We start from the raw sequence: 14,827 nt of genomic DNA, 5'->3' as shown, positions 1-14,827 counted from the left end.
TCGCCTAATTTGCTTCAAAACTTTGAATTTTTTTGGTTTTGTTATGGCTATCGGAAAATATCGAATATCGGTAAAATATCGATATTGACTTATCGATATATCGTCGATATCAGAAGATATGACTGCTTCCCAATATCGGTGTCGCACTGTATTATCGAGCATATCGCCGATATCGGTGTATCGCCGATATTTCAACCCTTGGCCTCCTACGCCTTGCTAATCCACCCGCCTTCCTACCTCTCAATTCCAAGCTTTACGCAAATTGTATATCGCGCCCAGAATTTATTTCGTCGAAAGGGTCGCAGCCACAGGAAGTGGTCATGGACAGCCGGCAACATTTATTGACTTTAAATGAATTTCCTAAAATATGGAAACAATGGTATTGCGTGTAAATTTGGGGTTTTTTTTTTATTTGTATAATTGTAGTAAGAGTTAATTACAGTTTAATATCTTGTGGTTACATTCTTAATATATGTTAATCTCTATCTTTTTTATTTTTATAATCACATACCCTGATTTGTTTAATTTGTTACAATATGGTTCAGTTCTTAACGTTTTCACACATCTTTCCATTAATTGTCTACATGGCACTATGGGTTTCATAGTTTCTCTTTTTTTAAAATTTAAATTAATTAAAATATGAATAAACTATTAAATATTACAAATTTAAAAATTAAACTCTCTCTCCCCTCTGCATCTCCCTTTTTTCTCTCTCCTCTCTCCTGTCGATTTCTTTCTTCCTCCATTCCCATGAACACGCAAACTCCAACCCTCAAATCCATCTCACAACCATTGTCCCGACAAACCCAGAACCCCAGCGCCCCCCACCCTCCACCCCAGCCTGCAACTATAGAAAAAGAGAGAAGAGAAAAAATATATATCATCCCAAATATAGATGCAGGGTGTTCTTTTTTCAAACACTTTTGATTCAATTTATGTAGGATTCTAGAACTCTCAAATGAAGATTGTTAGGAAAATAAATCATTGATCTAAGCCAGCCTTTTTAATTTTAACTCAGTACTAGTAGGAATTTAAATTCTAAACTTCTCTCTCTTCTCTCTCCCCCTACCAACAGGCCTGGAAATGAGTCAGAGATGGAGCGGAGTATCTGAAATCCAACCCGATTTTATCCAAAAATATGACAGATCATTAACAATTAGATCTATATTCGATTTTTTTGAATTATTTGATATCAGATTTGATAAGCCGATCGGAATTCTTTTATGTAATATATATAAATAATTTAAAAATATTTTTATTTATTTTCAAAATTAACAAGATTGTTACATATGCATATATATTAAGTAAAAATAAAATAAAATGAAATATATGTTATATCAAATCAGATCGAATTATTATCGAATCGGATTAAACAAGATCCAACTTTATTTCGTTAACTTAACAGGTTATCGGATCGGATCAGTGGCCCATGATTGCACATGTCCCTTGTTCCCAGCTCAAGATCAATAACTGTCAACCAAAACCAACTTACAACACCAAATATGACTACAATGAAATAAAAGAGTGCTTTGCCCACGTCACCAAATAAGGTTTTATACTCGCCACTCAAATTCCTTCCAAATTCTGACCAAGTGTGAGCAAATTCCATGCATGCATGGCAACCTAAGAGTCAAGAGAGAACCCTAACATTTATGGATAAGAACAAGTATATATAAACCAAACAAGCTATTTAGAGGCATTGCTTTGCTTCTCCAGACTGGAAATTCAAATCTGTACATAACTTCAATTACAAAACCCAAAAAAGAAAAGAAAAGAAAACGCTGACAAAAATATCTAATGTTCATTTTGCCAGCCCAAATATAGTACTTTTAGAAGTACTAAAATCACTACCTCAACCACTACTGTTTTTGGGGGAAACCCTTCCAAGAGCTTTTAATTAAACAGCTAGCTGCTGTTGCCGATGGGAGGTTTCACCCTCATCAAAGCACAAGTGGAGCTTTAGCGATTTGCCTAAACTAAGAGAAGAATCTGCAGAATCTAGAGGAGGCTGCAGTAAGAGCATCTCTCTCTGGAGGTAGGAACAGTAGGTGGTGAAGGTTGAGGGGGTCACATTTAAGTTGAAGTTCAAACCAAAAAGGAAATCCACCTCAAGAAAATTCATCTCTATTGTGCTGATGCCTCCAACTTTTGCATAATAGGCATTGTTGTAGTACCTAAATAATATTACATGGAGATTAGTTAATTCTGGCGTACCTATTTGGGGATAAACCAACTGAAAATAGATCTCATTACAAAAATAGCTTTGACATTGCACAAAATTTTCTGTCAGTGATAACCACTTGAGCCAGAAGATTCCAAAATATTCCAGTAAAATCATATTCAGTTTCCATCTACATTCATGCGTGAAACAGAATATTCCAAAACTTCTATATTTAGATGAACACAATACAAAATGGCCACATAAACAAATTCAAAATCTTTGAATGATCTCCCTTTGAATTTCCCCGGCTTAAAATGCACTTCTGTAACTAAAACTAAATAACTTGAATAAAAAAATCATCTAAGTAACTCAAACACCAAAACTTCAAAGCCAAATAGATTTTCCAAAATTTGTTCATCATAAGCTAATAAAATCCAACTTCAACACTTACATGTCATCCATGAACTTTGCAGCCACCATGACACTAGTAATCAGCAACCGGTGAACGTTGTACGAATTGATAGGCAAATCGGGTTGCCTCTGAGAAAACCGATCCAGATAAACACGTGCAACAATTACAAGATGGGCTACAATCGGCGTACTTGAAAATTCTCTCTAAATAGCTCTGTATTGATATGGGGGGCCTGGTTTGGCCATGGAAGACTGAGATTTTCTTGGGTTGGAATTCACAATTGATGTCATTTGATTCAGCCACCCTTTGAACCAGGGAAGAGAGGAATGTGATGACCTTTGTCATCACTATTGGGTTCTCTAACTCTTCCATTGATGATGAGAGCAAGTTTTGGTTTGATTCTCAAGTGTTTTGAATTTCTGTTGGTGCTAGTGCTTCTGTTGGGCTATATATAAAGGGTCGTTAGGAATTAGTGTTTAGTATTTTTGGTTTTTGGTTTTTGGTTTTTTAGTTAAAGAAAGGAGGGAGCATGAGAAATGATAGAGGTCAAAGAAGAGAAAGCAAAGGGAAATTTATAAAACTAAAAACTAAAATGATTTAAAACTGTATTTAGTTTTTTTTTCAGGTTTATATGTTATTTGTTTGTTCCACATTGTTCTATGTATTTTCACATGGAATATTTTCTTACCACAATCATTTTTCTTTTTATTTCGATTATAAAAAATAAATTAAAAAACAGAAAAACAAAACAGTTTAAACAAAAAGGTAGTTAACATTAATGGGTAGGTTCTTATTACCAGAATAGCTTCAACAATTGGAATTAGAACTTTACATATCCTTATTGGTTTAGTGGGGTTTCCAATTGTCTCATTTTCAAATAAAAAAGATTGAATCTTGAGTTGGGTAAACAATTGTTTTCTTTTTCTTATTACTAGCCTCTTCACAGTTTCAGCACACTTGTGAGATGTTTTTTTAAAAAAAATTTAAATTTGTTTTAGAATTAAAAAAGATAATGGGTAGTTATGTTCCATAAATATATTATCCATTATCTGTTTTTTCTTTTATTTTATTTTTTTAATATGAAAAAGTGTGAATATATCTTCATTTAATTAATAATTTCAATTCTTAATGTTTACATTAATTAAGAGCATTTTCTGATATTTTGAATATTTTACTATTCTCTAACTTTTACTTTATATTTATATATATTGGTTTCAAACCTTTTAAGAGAGACAGAAAGGATGGATTAATAGTGTCTTTTTCTTAAAATGAATGTGGATTGTCTGGTGATTCGCTGTGACAATTGTAGAAGCGTGCAGTACCAATCATATGATAACATGTTGGAAAATTGTGATTGTAATGTGGGGCCCCATTGTTCTAAGAGATCTTGCATCTTTGCATGTGTTATGATTCCCATACAATTCAGTGGCATAACATGGAATTGCTTTGTTGGTCTAGGGCATTCATATATGCTGCTTGTTACACGTACACTGAAAATTAAAATTGCAAATTTAGGGGTAAGGGGTATGTAGTTCAAGTGGTTGAGAGGTCTTATAGATTTAATTTCTCCCTTTCTCAATATCTCTTATATAAAAGAAATATGCAAATTTAAGAATTAATGGCGGGTTTAGATTTAAGATTGGATCATGTGATTCAATCTTGCTTAACTAAATATAATTGCAATAATGATAGATTCACTAAAACTATTTAGCAAATAATGTGTTCTTAGTATTTTGTTGGACAAGTTTAATAAGTGCTCTTATAGAAAAATTTAATAAACCAAATGATTAGGTAGTTGTTTCATTTATTTGTTCCACTTATGAGCAAGTAAACCGGAAACTATCCCAATCTATTATGGATGTGCTTATGAGTGGTGGCGACGACGCTTCTTCAAGTGATGGTGGTAGGATTCGTTTAGGTTCATTGGTTGCTTTAGGGTTTCAGCTATGTTAGGTATCTGGGCTTTGCCTGGGTTATGATTAATTGTGGTTATGTGGGCTAGTAGTTTTAGCATTTCTTACTTCATAGGCCTCTCAATAGGTGAAAGCCTTCCACTCGGCCAATGACCCCTCGCCTCCTTGGCTTTTGGGTCAAAATCAAATTTCATTCAAATAGAAGGCTAAAGCCATTACACACGTGTGAACCTGAAAAATGAGTTTAACCAAATGTAATACAAAAGGCATATAGCCCACTATAGTCATTAAACTCACGAAAGACATAAAGTCCACATAAAGGCATAAAGCCCACATAAAGGCAAAAATCTACTTAAATAAAGACTTAGGAAACCCTAAAACAATGAATTGAGAAATGTTGCACCACCCAAAGCCAACGAGCCACGCCACCAATGGAACACCACCACAACCGAATAGAAACTAATAACCAAAGTTACAAACAAAAAATGGTTGTGGACAAGTCACCAAAGCTACAAAGAGTGCTACCATAATCCAAGCAATTAGTGACACGTGCACTTTGAAAGCATCCTCCCTCCATGGAGTAGAAGAACAAATGATGGTGGTAGAGAACAAAGACGAGACATAACCACCGATAATGGGTGGAGAAATAACATGGCTTGTAAACGCATGAACATAAAAATAAAGCCGATGATGCCGAAACCACCACAGTCATCAGCCATGCACGCCGCATCAGAACTCCCTATGACTTTCTAACTTACTATCAGAGCTGTGTTAGGTTAGCCACATGTGAAAACCTAATGGCCACACGTGCTCCACGCCACCAATATGTGTTGTCCACATGGCTTAGAATTGTCACACGCGGGGGCGGGGAAAACGAGAGGTAAAAAAATCTTATATTGGAAAGTTAGACAACCTGTAAAAAGCTTATAAGTAGTGGGCTTAAAAGATAGAAATCTGAGACATAAGCCCAAAGCCTCAAAGCTCACCCACACAAAAAGGGAATGGGCCACAAAATTGACCTAAGGTATATTCCTTTTCACGATTGTCTTCTTATTAATCAAAATATGTTTATTACATTTATTATGACAGGACTCACCCAATTCCTCGGAACCTCTCCGAATCATGGGACTCTCGACATCATGGCTGCCGGCCCACCTACTAAAACTATGTCCTCTTTGCCAAAGATGACTAAGTGCTCAAGATTTTCTGCCCAAATTTCAAGCAGAGTCTCCTTGTAAATTGAACTTTCCCAAAATTTCCACTTGCATAAAAACATTTATAATACTCAACAGGCAGCATGCACAATATAATCTCATGCACTATGTAATTACCTCCACCTTCAAATATCTTAAACCAAACTACCAATAAAACTCTTAAGTCAAAAGTACCTAAACAGGGCAATTATAATTTCAAATTTCTTATGAATGCTGCCAAATGAAAATTCCATCAACTAACTTCCCGTACATCCAACATACGAGGCTAAAGTTTAGCCATGAATTATACCTAGGCGTGATCCTAGGGCTGCCCACGTACGTACCCTTGAATGAGGACTGCCACACGTAGTTCTTCTAAACCGCTTACTTTAAATCAAAATTCACCAATCATAATCTCACATATCTCCCTATACGCTCAGATATACCAACGCCACATATGGGGTGTCAACACGCTAATCCATACACGTGCAAATACAATATCACATATCTCCCCATATGCTGGATATAACAACGCCACGTATGGGGTCTATCAACACGCCTACCATCTACGCCACACATGCGACTCAACACAATATCATTATATCTCCCCTATACGTACCGATATACCAATGCTACGTATGGGGTCTATCAACACGCCGCTAATCCTACAACACACGTACGCAACCTCAACACAATATCACATCTCCCCATATGCCGGATATACCAACGCTGCACATATGGGGGTCTATCAACACGCTACCCTACTTACACGCGACCAACACAATATCACATATCTCATCACGGATATACCAACGCTACGGGAGCATGAGGTCCGCTAACACGCCGCTACTTACGACACGTGACATCAACACAATATCACATATCTCCCACACGCCGGATATACCAACGCTAATGCATAATCACAACACGCTGACTACTCCTAATGACACGTATGAATTCTCACACAATATCACATATCTTCCCATACGGATATACCAACGCCACGATAGGGTCCACAACACGCTAACTACCCTACAACACGCGCACCTCAACACAATATCACATATCTCCCATACGCCGGATATACCAACGCTTAATGCATGGAGTCCACAACACGCCGGCTACTTCCTAATGACACGGCGACCACAATCACGTAACGGTGCTTACATAGGTAGTCAATATCCGAAGGTACATAGGTAGTGCGCATGATAGCACTTCAAACCGATAATCTAAACTCTTTTTATACCTTACAATACATATAAATATAAATTAAATATACTATTGTATAAACCTCAACCTCGTATAGCATCCGATAATCCCCCAATTTTGAACCATAACTAATATCCTAATCCCACATAACCAACATACAATCAAGGCTCATACTATGGTCATTTAATCTTCCTAGGAAGGTACACCACGTAGGAAGTCTCACGGTCAACCCAAGGTCAAACTACCCATCCTTGGTCAAACGGGTACATGGGTCCATGACCTCCAAATTCCCAATACATGAAAGTTCCTAGGTTCTACTAGGTCTAGTACACACGGCTTGCAAGTTTGGTCCGTATCGACGGCCTGATCGCTTTACGATCTCACGACAAGGTGACTAAACCCTAACCCTAGGGTTGGCATTTTTGAGTATCCGACTCACGATTTATCTGGCTTCTAATCCTACACGATTCTAAGGATGTCTAGATTTACATACAACCAAGACACATCCAACGGTCCAAACCCAGAACCCTGATAATGCGCATTACGCGATATCCGTCGACTTAACGGTATTCAATTCGAAGTCCATACACCTATGCGCCGTGAGACCTATGATCACATCGACGAAATGCCCTTTCACAGGCCCACGCCGCTACATTACGCGCCGGGTGCATCGCTGGGTGTTCAAAGCGATAACTCCATCAAAAACCTAAAATCACGGCTCAAGACTCCTACTTAGGTGTAATAACCTATTTGGAGTCACTTGGTTCTTGGGCATACCAAAACTGACTGGAAGGCCGCAACCCAAACCGCCAACCCTATTCAAAATCGATAATTTAAGCTCAAATTAATGAAACTACCATCCATTATTATTAGATCATGAGGAATGATAGATTTCATACCGATCACAAAATGGCTGCCGATGACTGAGATCGGTCATTAAGTTTTGAGCTAAACTGGCGCTTGTCTTCGCTTTTCCAATAAATCACTACGCTTTATCACGGCTTTGATCAAGCAAAGAGGATCACACAAATATTTTTGGTACCTACTACAATTTGGTGGCCGACTTAGAGCACGATCTGACTAAAATGCAGCTCTGCTCCAATGTCACGAGGAGAGAGAGAGAAATGAGGCATTTGACTTTTATCAAAATTCATTTTGAAATATTTACGATTTTGCTACTATGATGTTTTGCTCAGAATCTCTTCTAATGCTCCAATTTAAGCCTCACGTGTCTACGGGACTCGCCTCAGTACCACTCCTATGCAACCAAACCACCTGTTGTCCCAAAAATCCTTTGGGGTAAGGAAATGACCGAATAATCTTACTTTATGGTAAATTCATACTTCTCTTAATTAAATTAAAATAGAATTAAATTTGAGTCGGGTGTTATATATTATGATTGATTCTTTTTCTCATTCATTTTCTAAATTTATGTGGCTTGTCGATGCACACGTAAACTACATTACATAACAACGAAAGTAAACTCAACATGCCATGTCACGCAAGTTGGAAATAGGTCTTTAACAGTAAATGCTATTTCTCTTTATCACCATATATACCTTCGTCCAAACCAAACACATGTTATTCTGGTGGAACATCACCAGGAACTTGGTAGATGGCTAGGTAATCAAACTAGTCATACAGACCAAGAAATTGAAAACTTTATAAACTTCATATAAATGCACAAGCATGATGTGAGTACCTGCAGCTTGGAATGGTCTTCAGAAGGTTCCATTGACCAGCTCTAACAATCACCTCAATTTTTGCGGGAAGCCAACTAGCTGAAACATAGACTTTACACCTAACCTTGAAAAAAAAAAAGTGACAACTACTATTTTTTTCAAACCAAGAGATCAAATTTGTATAAAATATTTATTTTCCAATTTTTTTTTTACAAGCAATAGTCTACATTAATCTTTTATGTGGAGGGGGATTCGAACTTGAGTGCTAGGGTCGGCCTCTCAACCCTAACCTAAATCTGCATTTTCCAATCTGTTTATACCTATCCTTTTTGTTTTTACAAATCAACAATATAAAAATTATTTATTAAAAAAAAGTAAGATAAAGCCGAAGCCAAAAATATATATGATCCGCAAAAGCGAAAAGGCATTCATATCATTATGAGGAGCAACATTTGGCTTGAACGAGATCTGCCCTTAGCTTCCACTCTTAGGGTTTAGGTTTGTGGACTACAAGTTTGTTACATATTGAGTTAACAATTCACCAACTTTTTTATCCAACAAGGGAGCACTGAGAGATTCATTATTCATTGCATAAACCGCATTAGTTGTATCCGGTACATGAAAGAATTTTGTATTTTGAGTATTTGAAAAGGCAATCATCGTACCAAATTACAGCTCCTAGCTTGTTAGGGCATAGCCTACGAAGCTCTTGAGCTGCTTCTCTGATACATCCTTCGCAACGTGTGTGCCTGAGAGGTTTTACTCCAACATTGCACTAGCCCAAATAGAAAATTATGAACTGTTATTCCCCTTTTTTCCCCTATGAAGCCAGTACAGCCTGAACAATTATTAAAACAATTATGCCTCACAAATAACAATCCGAAGGCATGCGCATGCTCAAGAAGGAAATATAATAACAGACGCACGAGATGGATCAATAATGATTTTATATCAAACGCACCCAAAAAAAAAAAGATGTTTTAATGGCCATAGGCGCAATATATTTATATATACGCATAAAGTCTTAATAGGCTTAATTATTATTTTACCTCTCAACTTGGATTTATTAATATAATTTTCAAAAGGTCAAAAGCCCAAATCGGATCTTGATTCTTAATAGGCTTAATTAGTATTTTACCTCTCAACTTGATTCGAATCTCAATTTTAGTTCCTTCAACTTTCTCTCTTTTTACGTAATTACGTCATCTATTTCAAAGTTATTTAACGTGACATGTATGTGGTCCAGTCTTTTGCTTACATATAAACTACGATTGAGCCACATATTTTGTTAAACAAAATTTTAAAAACACAATTTAAACAAAAAAGAAAAAGAAAAAAACATATAAATTGTTCTAATGTTGTTTTTTCTCAACCAAAAAAAAAACACCTCTTTCTTGCATGAAGTGATGAGTTACTCCTATCCGTAGTTTAGATTAAATTAAAGTAGAATATCGCTCATATAAAAAGAGTAAATAAAAAACTTGCCTATAAATTATAAATAATTAAGGTTAAAATATCTAGCTCACCTATAATTTTTGAAGAGGAACTTAAACACACTACTTTGCCTATAAAGTATGTAACTGTTCATTTTTTGGATTCTCCTTCCATGATCATTACCCAAAATATAACACTATGAGAAATGCATACACTACTATTTAAAACCTCTTATGGATTAGAACAAAATGTTTCTTTTGTTACGATATATTTCAGGCTATTAATTTGAATTGCACGTTCTTATAATTATTTTTGTATCATAGCAGGGCGGAGCTAGATTTGCAATAGAGGGCCTTTCTACAAAAAAATTTAAAAATAATTCAATAAGAGTCTCAAGGCTAAATAATAAGTTAATACATTATTTCATACTAATTAATAATTTATCCATTTATTACAATCATAATTGCCCTGAACTCATATTTTAACATGGTTGAATATTAATCTAATCATCTATAATATTAAAGACTCAAAATTGAATAATTTATACTTCAACAGAGAGAAGAAATACAAAAATGTTCATAAATCCCAATATTAAGATACCCTACTTAGACATGTAAAATGGGGGAAAGGGGAATTTACAAAGCTTAAATTAATCAAAAGAGGAAGAAGAGGAAAAAAAAGAAGAAGAGTTTTTACTCCAAGAAGCAAACATATAAGTAAAAATATGAGAAAATAAAAAAGAGAGGGCCAACCAGTAAAGGAGGGCTTTAAAATTCTAGACAAGGTCAACTTAGCTCAAGGGGGAGTGACAGCTTATAAAGTGAGGAGACTGATCCGACTGACAAAACATTTAAAATACTAAGTCCAAGATTTCTTTACATTTGTTGATGGTAAGATTTGACTCTCAAATAACTCTCCTCTACTTCTCATTATAGCCTTGAGCCTAAGGGTGGCTCCGCTGGTCATAATGTTTTTAGTGGTTTTGTCAAATCTCATGTTTATATATTTATCCGTGAGGTAAGGAACCTTGGTTCACACAAAGAATATTCATTTGAAGATTCGTGATAACATAAATAAATTATGGTAAAGGAAGCATTAAATCAAGTCTCTTCTAGGTCATGTGATTGATGTGCCATAGAAATTAAAAACAAAACTTGAGAGGAATAGGCGATGGAATTTACCTGTTCAACCGTATCCTATTTCATCAAGACTGCTGAGGCTTCAAGCTTTGATCTTCTCCTTCACTTTAGAAAGTTCCCAAGTCACAAAGATATGTGACTCATCCAAGTCTCTTCACCAACTTGATTGTGGGATGAAGATCATGAAGCCTTAAAATAGAAGATGGTGCTAGCATCAGACTGTAAAGTTTCATCAAACTTCACCAACATCATTATCTAGTTAATTATTATCCAATGAAATAACTACACGTAAAATAAATAAAACAAAAATAAATATACTAAGCAAAACCAAACAATTACGATCAAATTCTGTTTTAAACCATTTAACTATTTTTGAAAAACCAAACAAATCAAACCACCCATTATAGTTTGCCCTGACCTGTTTAGTCGGTTGTCAAATTGATGCCCACCCTTCCTCTTAACCCATGAAAAATGATCAAAACTTCAAATGGAAGGGAGGCATGAGGTTCTTTAAATATGACTTTCAAATAAGTGAAACTCCTATCTCACCCTAGTCACTAGAGTCTAGTGTGGCTGGCCGGCTGTACATAACCTGGGGTTCTATTGTCTTCTGCCCAATGGACCTAAGATCCTCATGTCCATAATAATGATGACTTTGGCTGAATCTACATCAAGCATAATGAGCCAGCCTCATGACCTTCTACAAGCGCTGTCAACAATCAGGTTTACTTTAGTCAATAGTTGGGGCCCAAGCAAACAGAGCTATTGGCTGCAGGCGGGTTAAAGAAGATAAGCAATACAAGAAGTGACAATTATATTTTGAAGAGAAGCATATCAGGTGAGCCCCATGGTGGCTATAGAAGAGGAAAGGCACGAAGGAAAAACAAGAAGTCACAATTATTTTATTTCTTTTGAAGTCTTTGCCTTTATCTATTAGTTTTGCATCAAATAATGACAAGTCCATTGTCCAATACGAGAAAATAACTTTATGGTGAGGGGTAGCTAGCCAGCTTGGAATAAGAAGTCAGACATCCCAACAAACTAATTCACAACAATACTTTACACAAATAAGCTTTTAGTCCTCAGCTTAAGACATAAAAGATAGAATATAATAAGCCTGAATATTAATAACCCTTCAAATAAATTACCCGTTAATTCAATGGTTAAGACAGGGAGTGTTCCTAGAAATGCATATGTATTTGTAGAGAAAGGTCAGACAAGAACGACAACACAATTAGCTATATATAGTGATAAATCTTTCTCTGTTATTGTAGATGGTGAATCATAGTGCAAACCTTGAAAGACAAAATATGTTTTATTTCCCTAGTGTCCTGAAAACCATTAATCCTGTACCTTCGGTGTTTTCTGATCATCCTCCTTGTCACCTTGCTGATGCCGCCCTCCATATTGGAAATGCTCAAATGTTAGTTATATAGATAACAGCGGTTTATAAAACCTAGGCGATCTCTCATTTCTTTACCTTCGAATGCTTCTGTTTCAAGCATTCAATACGTCCACTGGAAATGATCCTGACAGAGTATATGCCTCTATATGTGCTTTGACTATGTCGCGAATGAAATGTGTTTGGCGCTGCATAAACACCGCGCAATCAGACATGCTGATGCTTTGTCCACACTCAAAAGAAGCGGTTGTGTGGGAGGATTCCTGCCTATTGCGCTACTCCAATGAGAATTTCTTCGGCAGATTGAATGTAAGAGACAACATCGCCGACGAGAATTCACAGAATATTTCAGACCCGAAAAAGTTTGAGTCTGTTTTGAATGAGACGTTGAATCGCCTCGCCAGCAAGGGCTTATAATCTCTCTGCTGCTGAGATGCATGCTACTGAAGAAGTAGCTTTTGAAGATAAACTGATATATGCTTTTGTGCAGTGCACTACCGACTTATCTAGAGATGACTGTGATAAATGCCTTTTGAGAGCCAAAGAAGACGTTTTAGCATTGTATTATTTCTCCGTTGGTGCAAGACTTATGAGTCGTAGTTGCTATCTGAGGTTTGAGTTATATGCCTTCTATACTGCCGGAGCATCCGAAGCTTCTGCGCCTCGCTCTCCAAATAAGAATGGTACAAATCTCCTAATATTTGACGTAATTAAATTGTGCATATTATCATAGCCTTCACGGCATGGGAAATCCATGATGAACCGAAATTAATGAATGGCTTCCATATACATGCAGGTAGCAGCAGGAAAATATTGTTGATCACAATCCTTACAGTTGTGTCAGCATGCCTGGCAATACTACTTTTGGGTTCCTGTGTCTATCTTGCAGTGAGAAAAAGAAATAAAGAAGGTAGTTATGCTTAATTATGAAAAAAAAAATACTTCAAGGTCCTAATTGTTTTTTCTTAAAACAGTTTTTTTTTCAGAAGAATTATCTAAAGCACAGACCCTATATCAGTTTGGCAGCTATACATGCAGCTTCCAACTTCTGATCAAATAAGCTTGGAGAAGGTGGTTTTGGTCCTGTTTACAAGGTATTGAGTTTGTTCTGTCTAATAAATTATGAAAATCTGCACATGTGCTTGCTTAGTATTTTTGTGACTTGGAAGAGAATCATGGTAATTCTCAGGTATACTAAATGATGGAAGGGAAGTGGCAATCAAAAGGCTTTCAAGCTTGTCCGAGCAAGGTTTAGAGGAATTCACAAATGAAGTTCTACTGATAATGAAACTTCAGCACAAAAATCTTGTCCGGCTTTGTGGTTTTTGCGTAGACGGAGAGGAGAAGCTCCTTGCATATGAATTCATGCCAAATAGCAGCCTAGATGTCATCCTCTTTGGTTTGTTCATTTCTGTTTATCCTTTGAATTTCAATTACTAAGGCAAACTTAAGAACAATTACATGGTCAAGATTTTCTGTTTTGAAAAAAAAATTTAATTAATGTATGACTTCTTTCTATGATGGATGGTCAGATTCAAAGAAACGTGCACGACTTGATTGGAGCCTTAATAGCAAGCATTATCAGTGGGATTGCAAGGGGATTCTTTGCATGAGGACTCTCGACTTAGAATCATCCATAGAGACCTTAAAGCTGAAATATATTATTAGACAATGATACGAATCCAAAGATCCTGACTTGGCATGGCAAGGATCTTTGTAGGAAGTGAAGGAGAAGCTAATACTGCTATAATAGTTGGTACTTAGTAAGTGCTTGATTTCTAAGTTTTTCAATAAAACCATTATTTGATTTCTACAGATTTATAATATGTTTTGGAATTTTGTATTGGAAAAGTGGATATATGGCTCCAGAATACGCAATGGAGGGACTATACTCCGTGAAGTCCGATGTTTTTGCCTTTGGAGTACTCTTGATTGAGATCATAACTGGGAGAAGGAACGCTGGCTTTCATCTGATAAGACGCGTTCCTAGCCTCATAGCATATGTACGTTTGTCTGGCTTAGACTGCATTACACTTTCTCATTCTCAAAGCTTATTGATGTTTATCTCATTGAGTGATGATATGCAGGCATGGCAATTATGGAATGAAGGAAACGGGCTAGAGCTGATGGATCCGTTACTGGTTGATTCATGTGACGTCGATGAATTTTTAAGATATCTCCATATTGGATTGTTGTGTGTTCAAGAAGATGCGGATGACAGGCCAACCATGTCTTATGTTGTTGTCATGTTGAAAAGTAAACAGTAACTCTTAGCCCACCTG

General features: G+C 36.3%; 2 pseudogenes; one reads left to right on the top strand and one right to left on the bottom strand.

The window, feature by feature from the left end:
- Window positions 1-1,897: 1,897 nt before the first annotated feature.
- On the bottom strand, window positions 1,898-2,945 carry LOC148920625 (cyclin-U4-1-like; annotated as a pseudogene).
- Window positions 2,946-12,453: 9,508 nt separating this feature from the next.
- Window positions 12,454-14,812, top strand: LOC103343235 (cysteine-rich receptor-like protein kinase 10; annotated as a pseudogene).
- Window positions 14,813-14,827: the final 15 nt, after the last annotated feature.

The sequence above is a fragment of the Prunus mume genome, linkage group LG1 (assembly GCF_029339155.1).
Source record: "Prunus mume cultivar Tortuosa linkage group LG1, ASM2933915v1, whole genome shotgun sequence".
Classification (NCBI taxonomy): Eukaryota; Viridiplantae; Streptophyta; class Magnoliopsida; order Rosales; family Rosaceae; genus Prunus; species Prunus mume.
The sequence above is the reverse complement of the archived record's forward strand: the minus strand, read 5'-3'. Positions and strand labels throughout refer to the sequence as shown.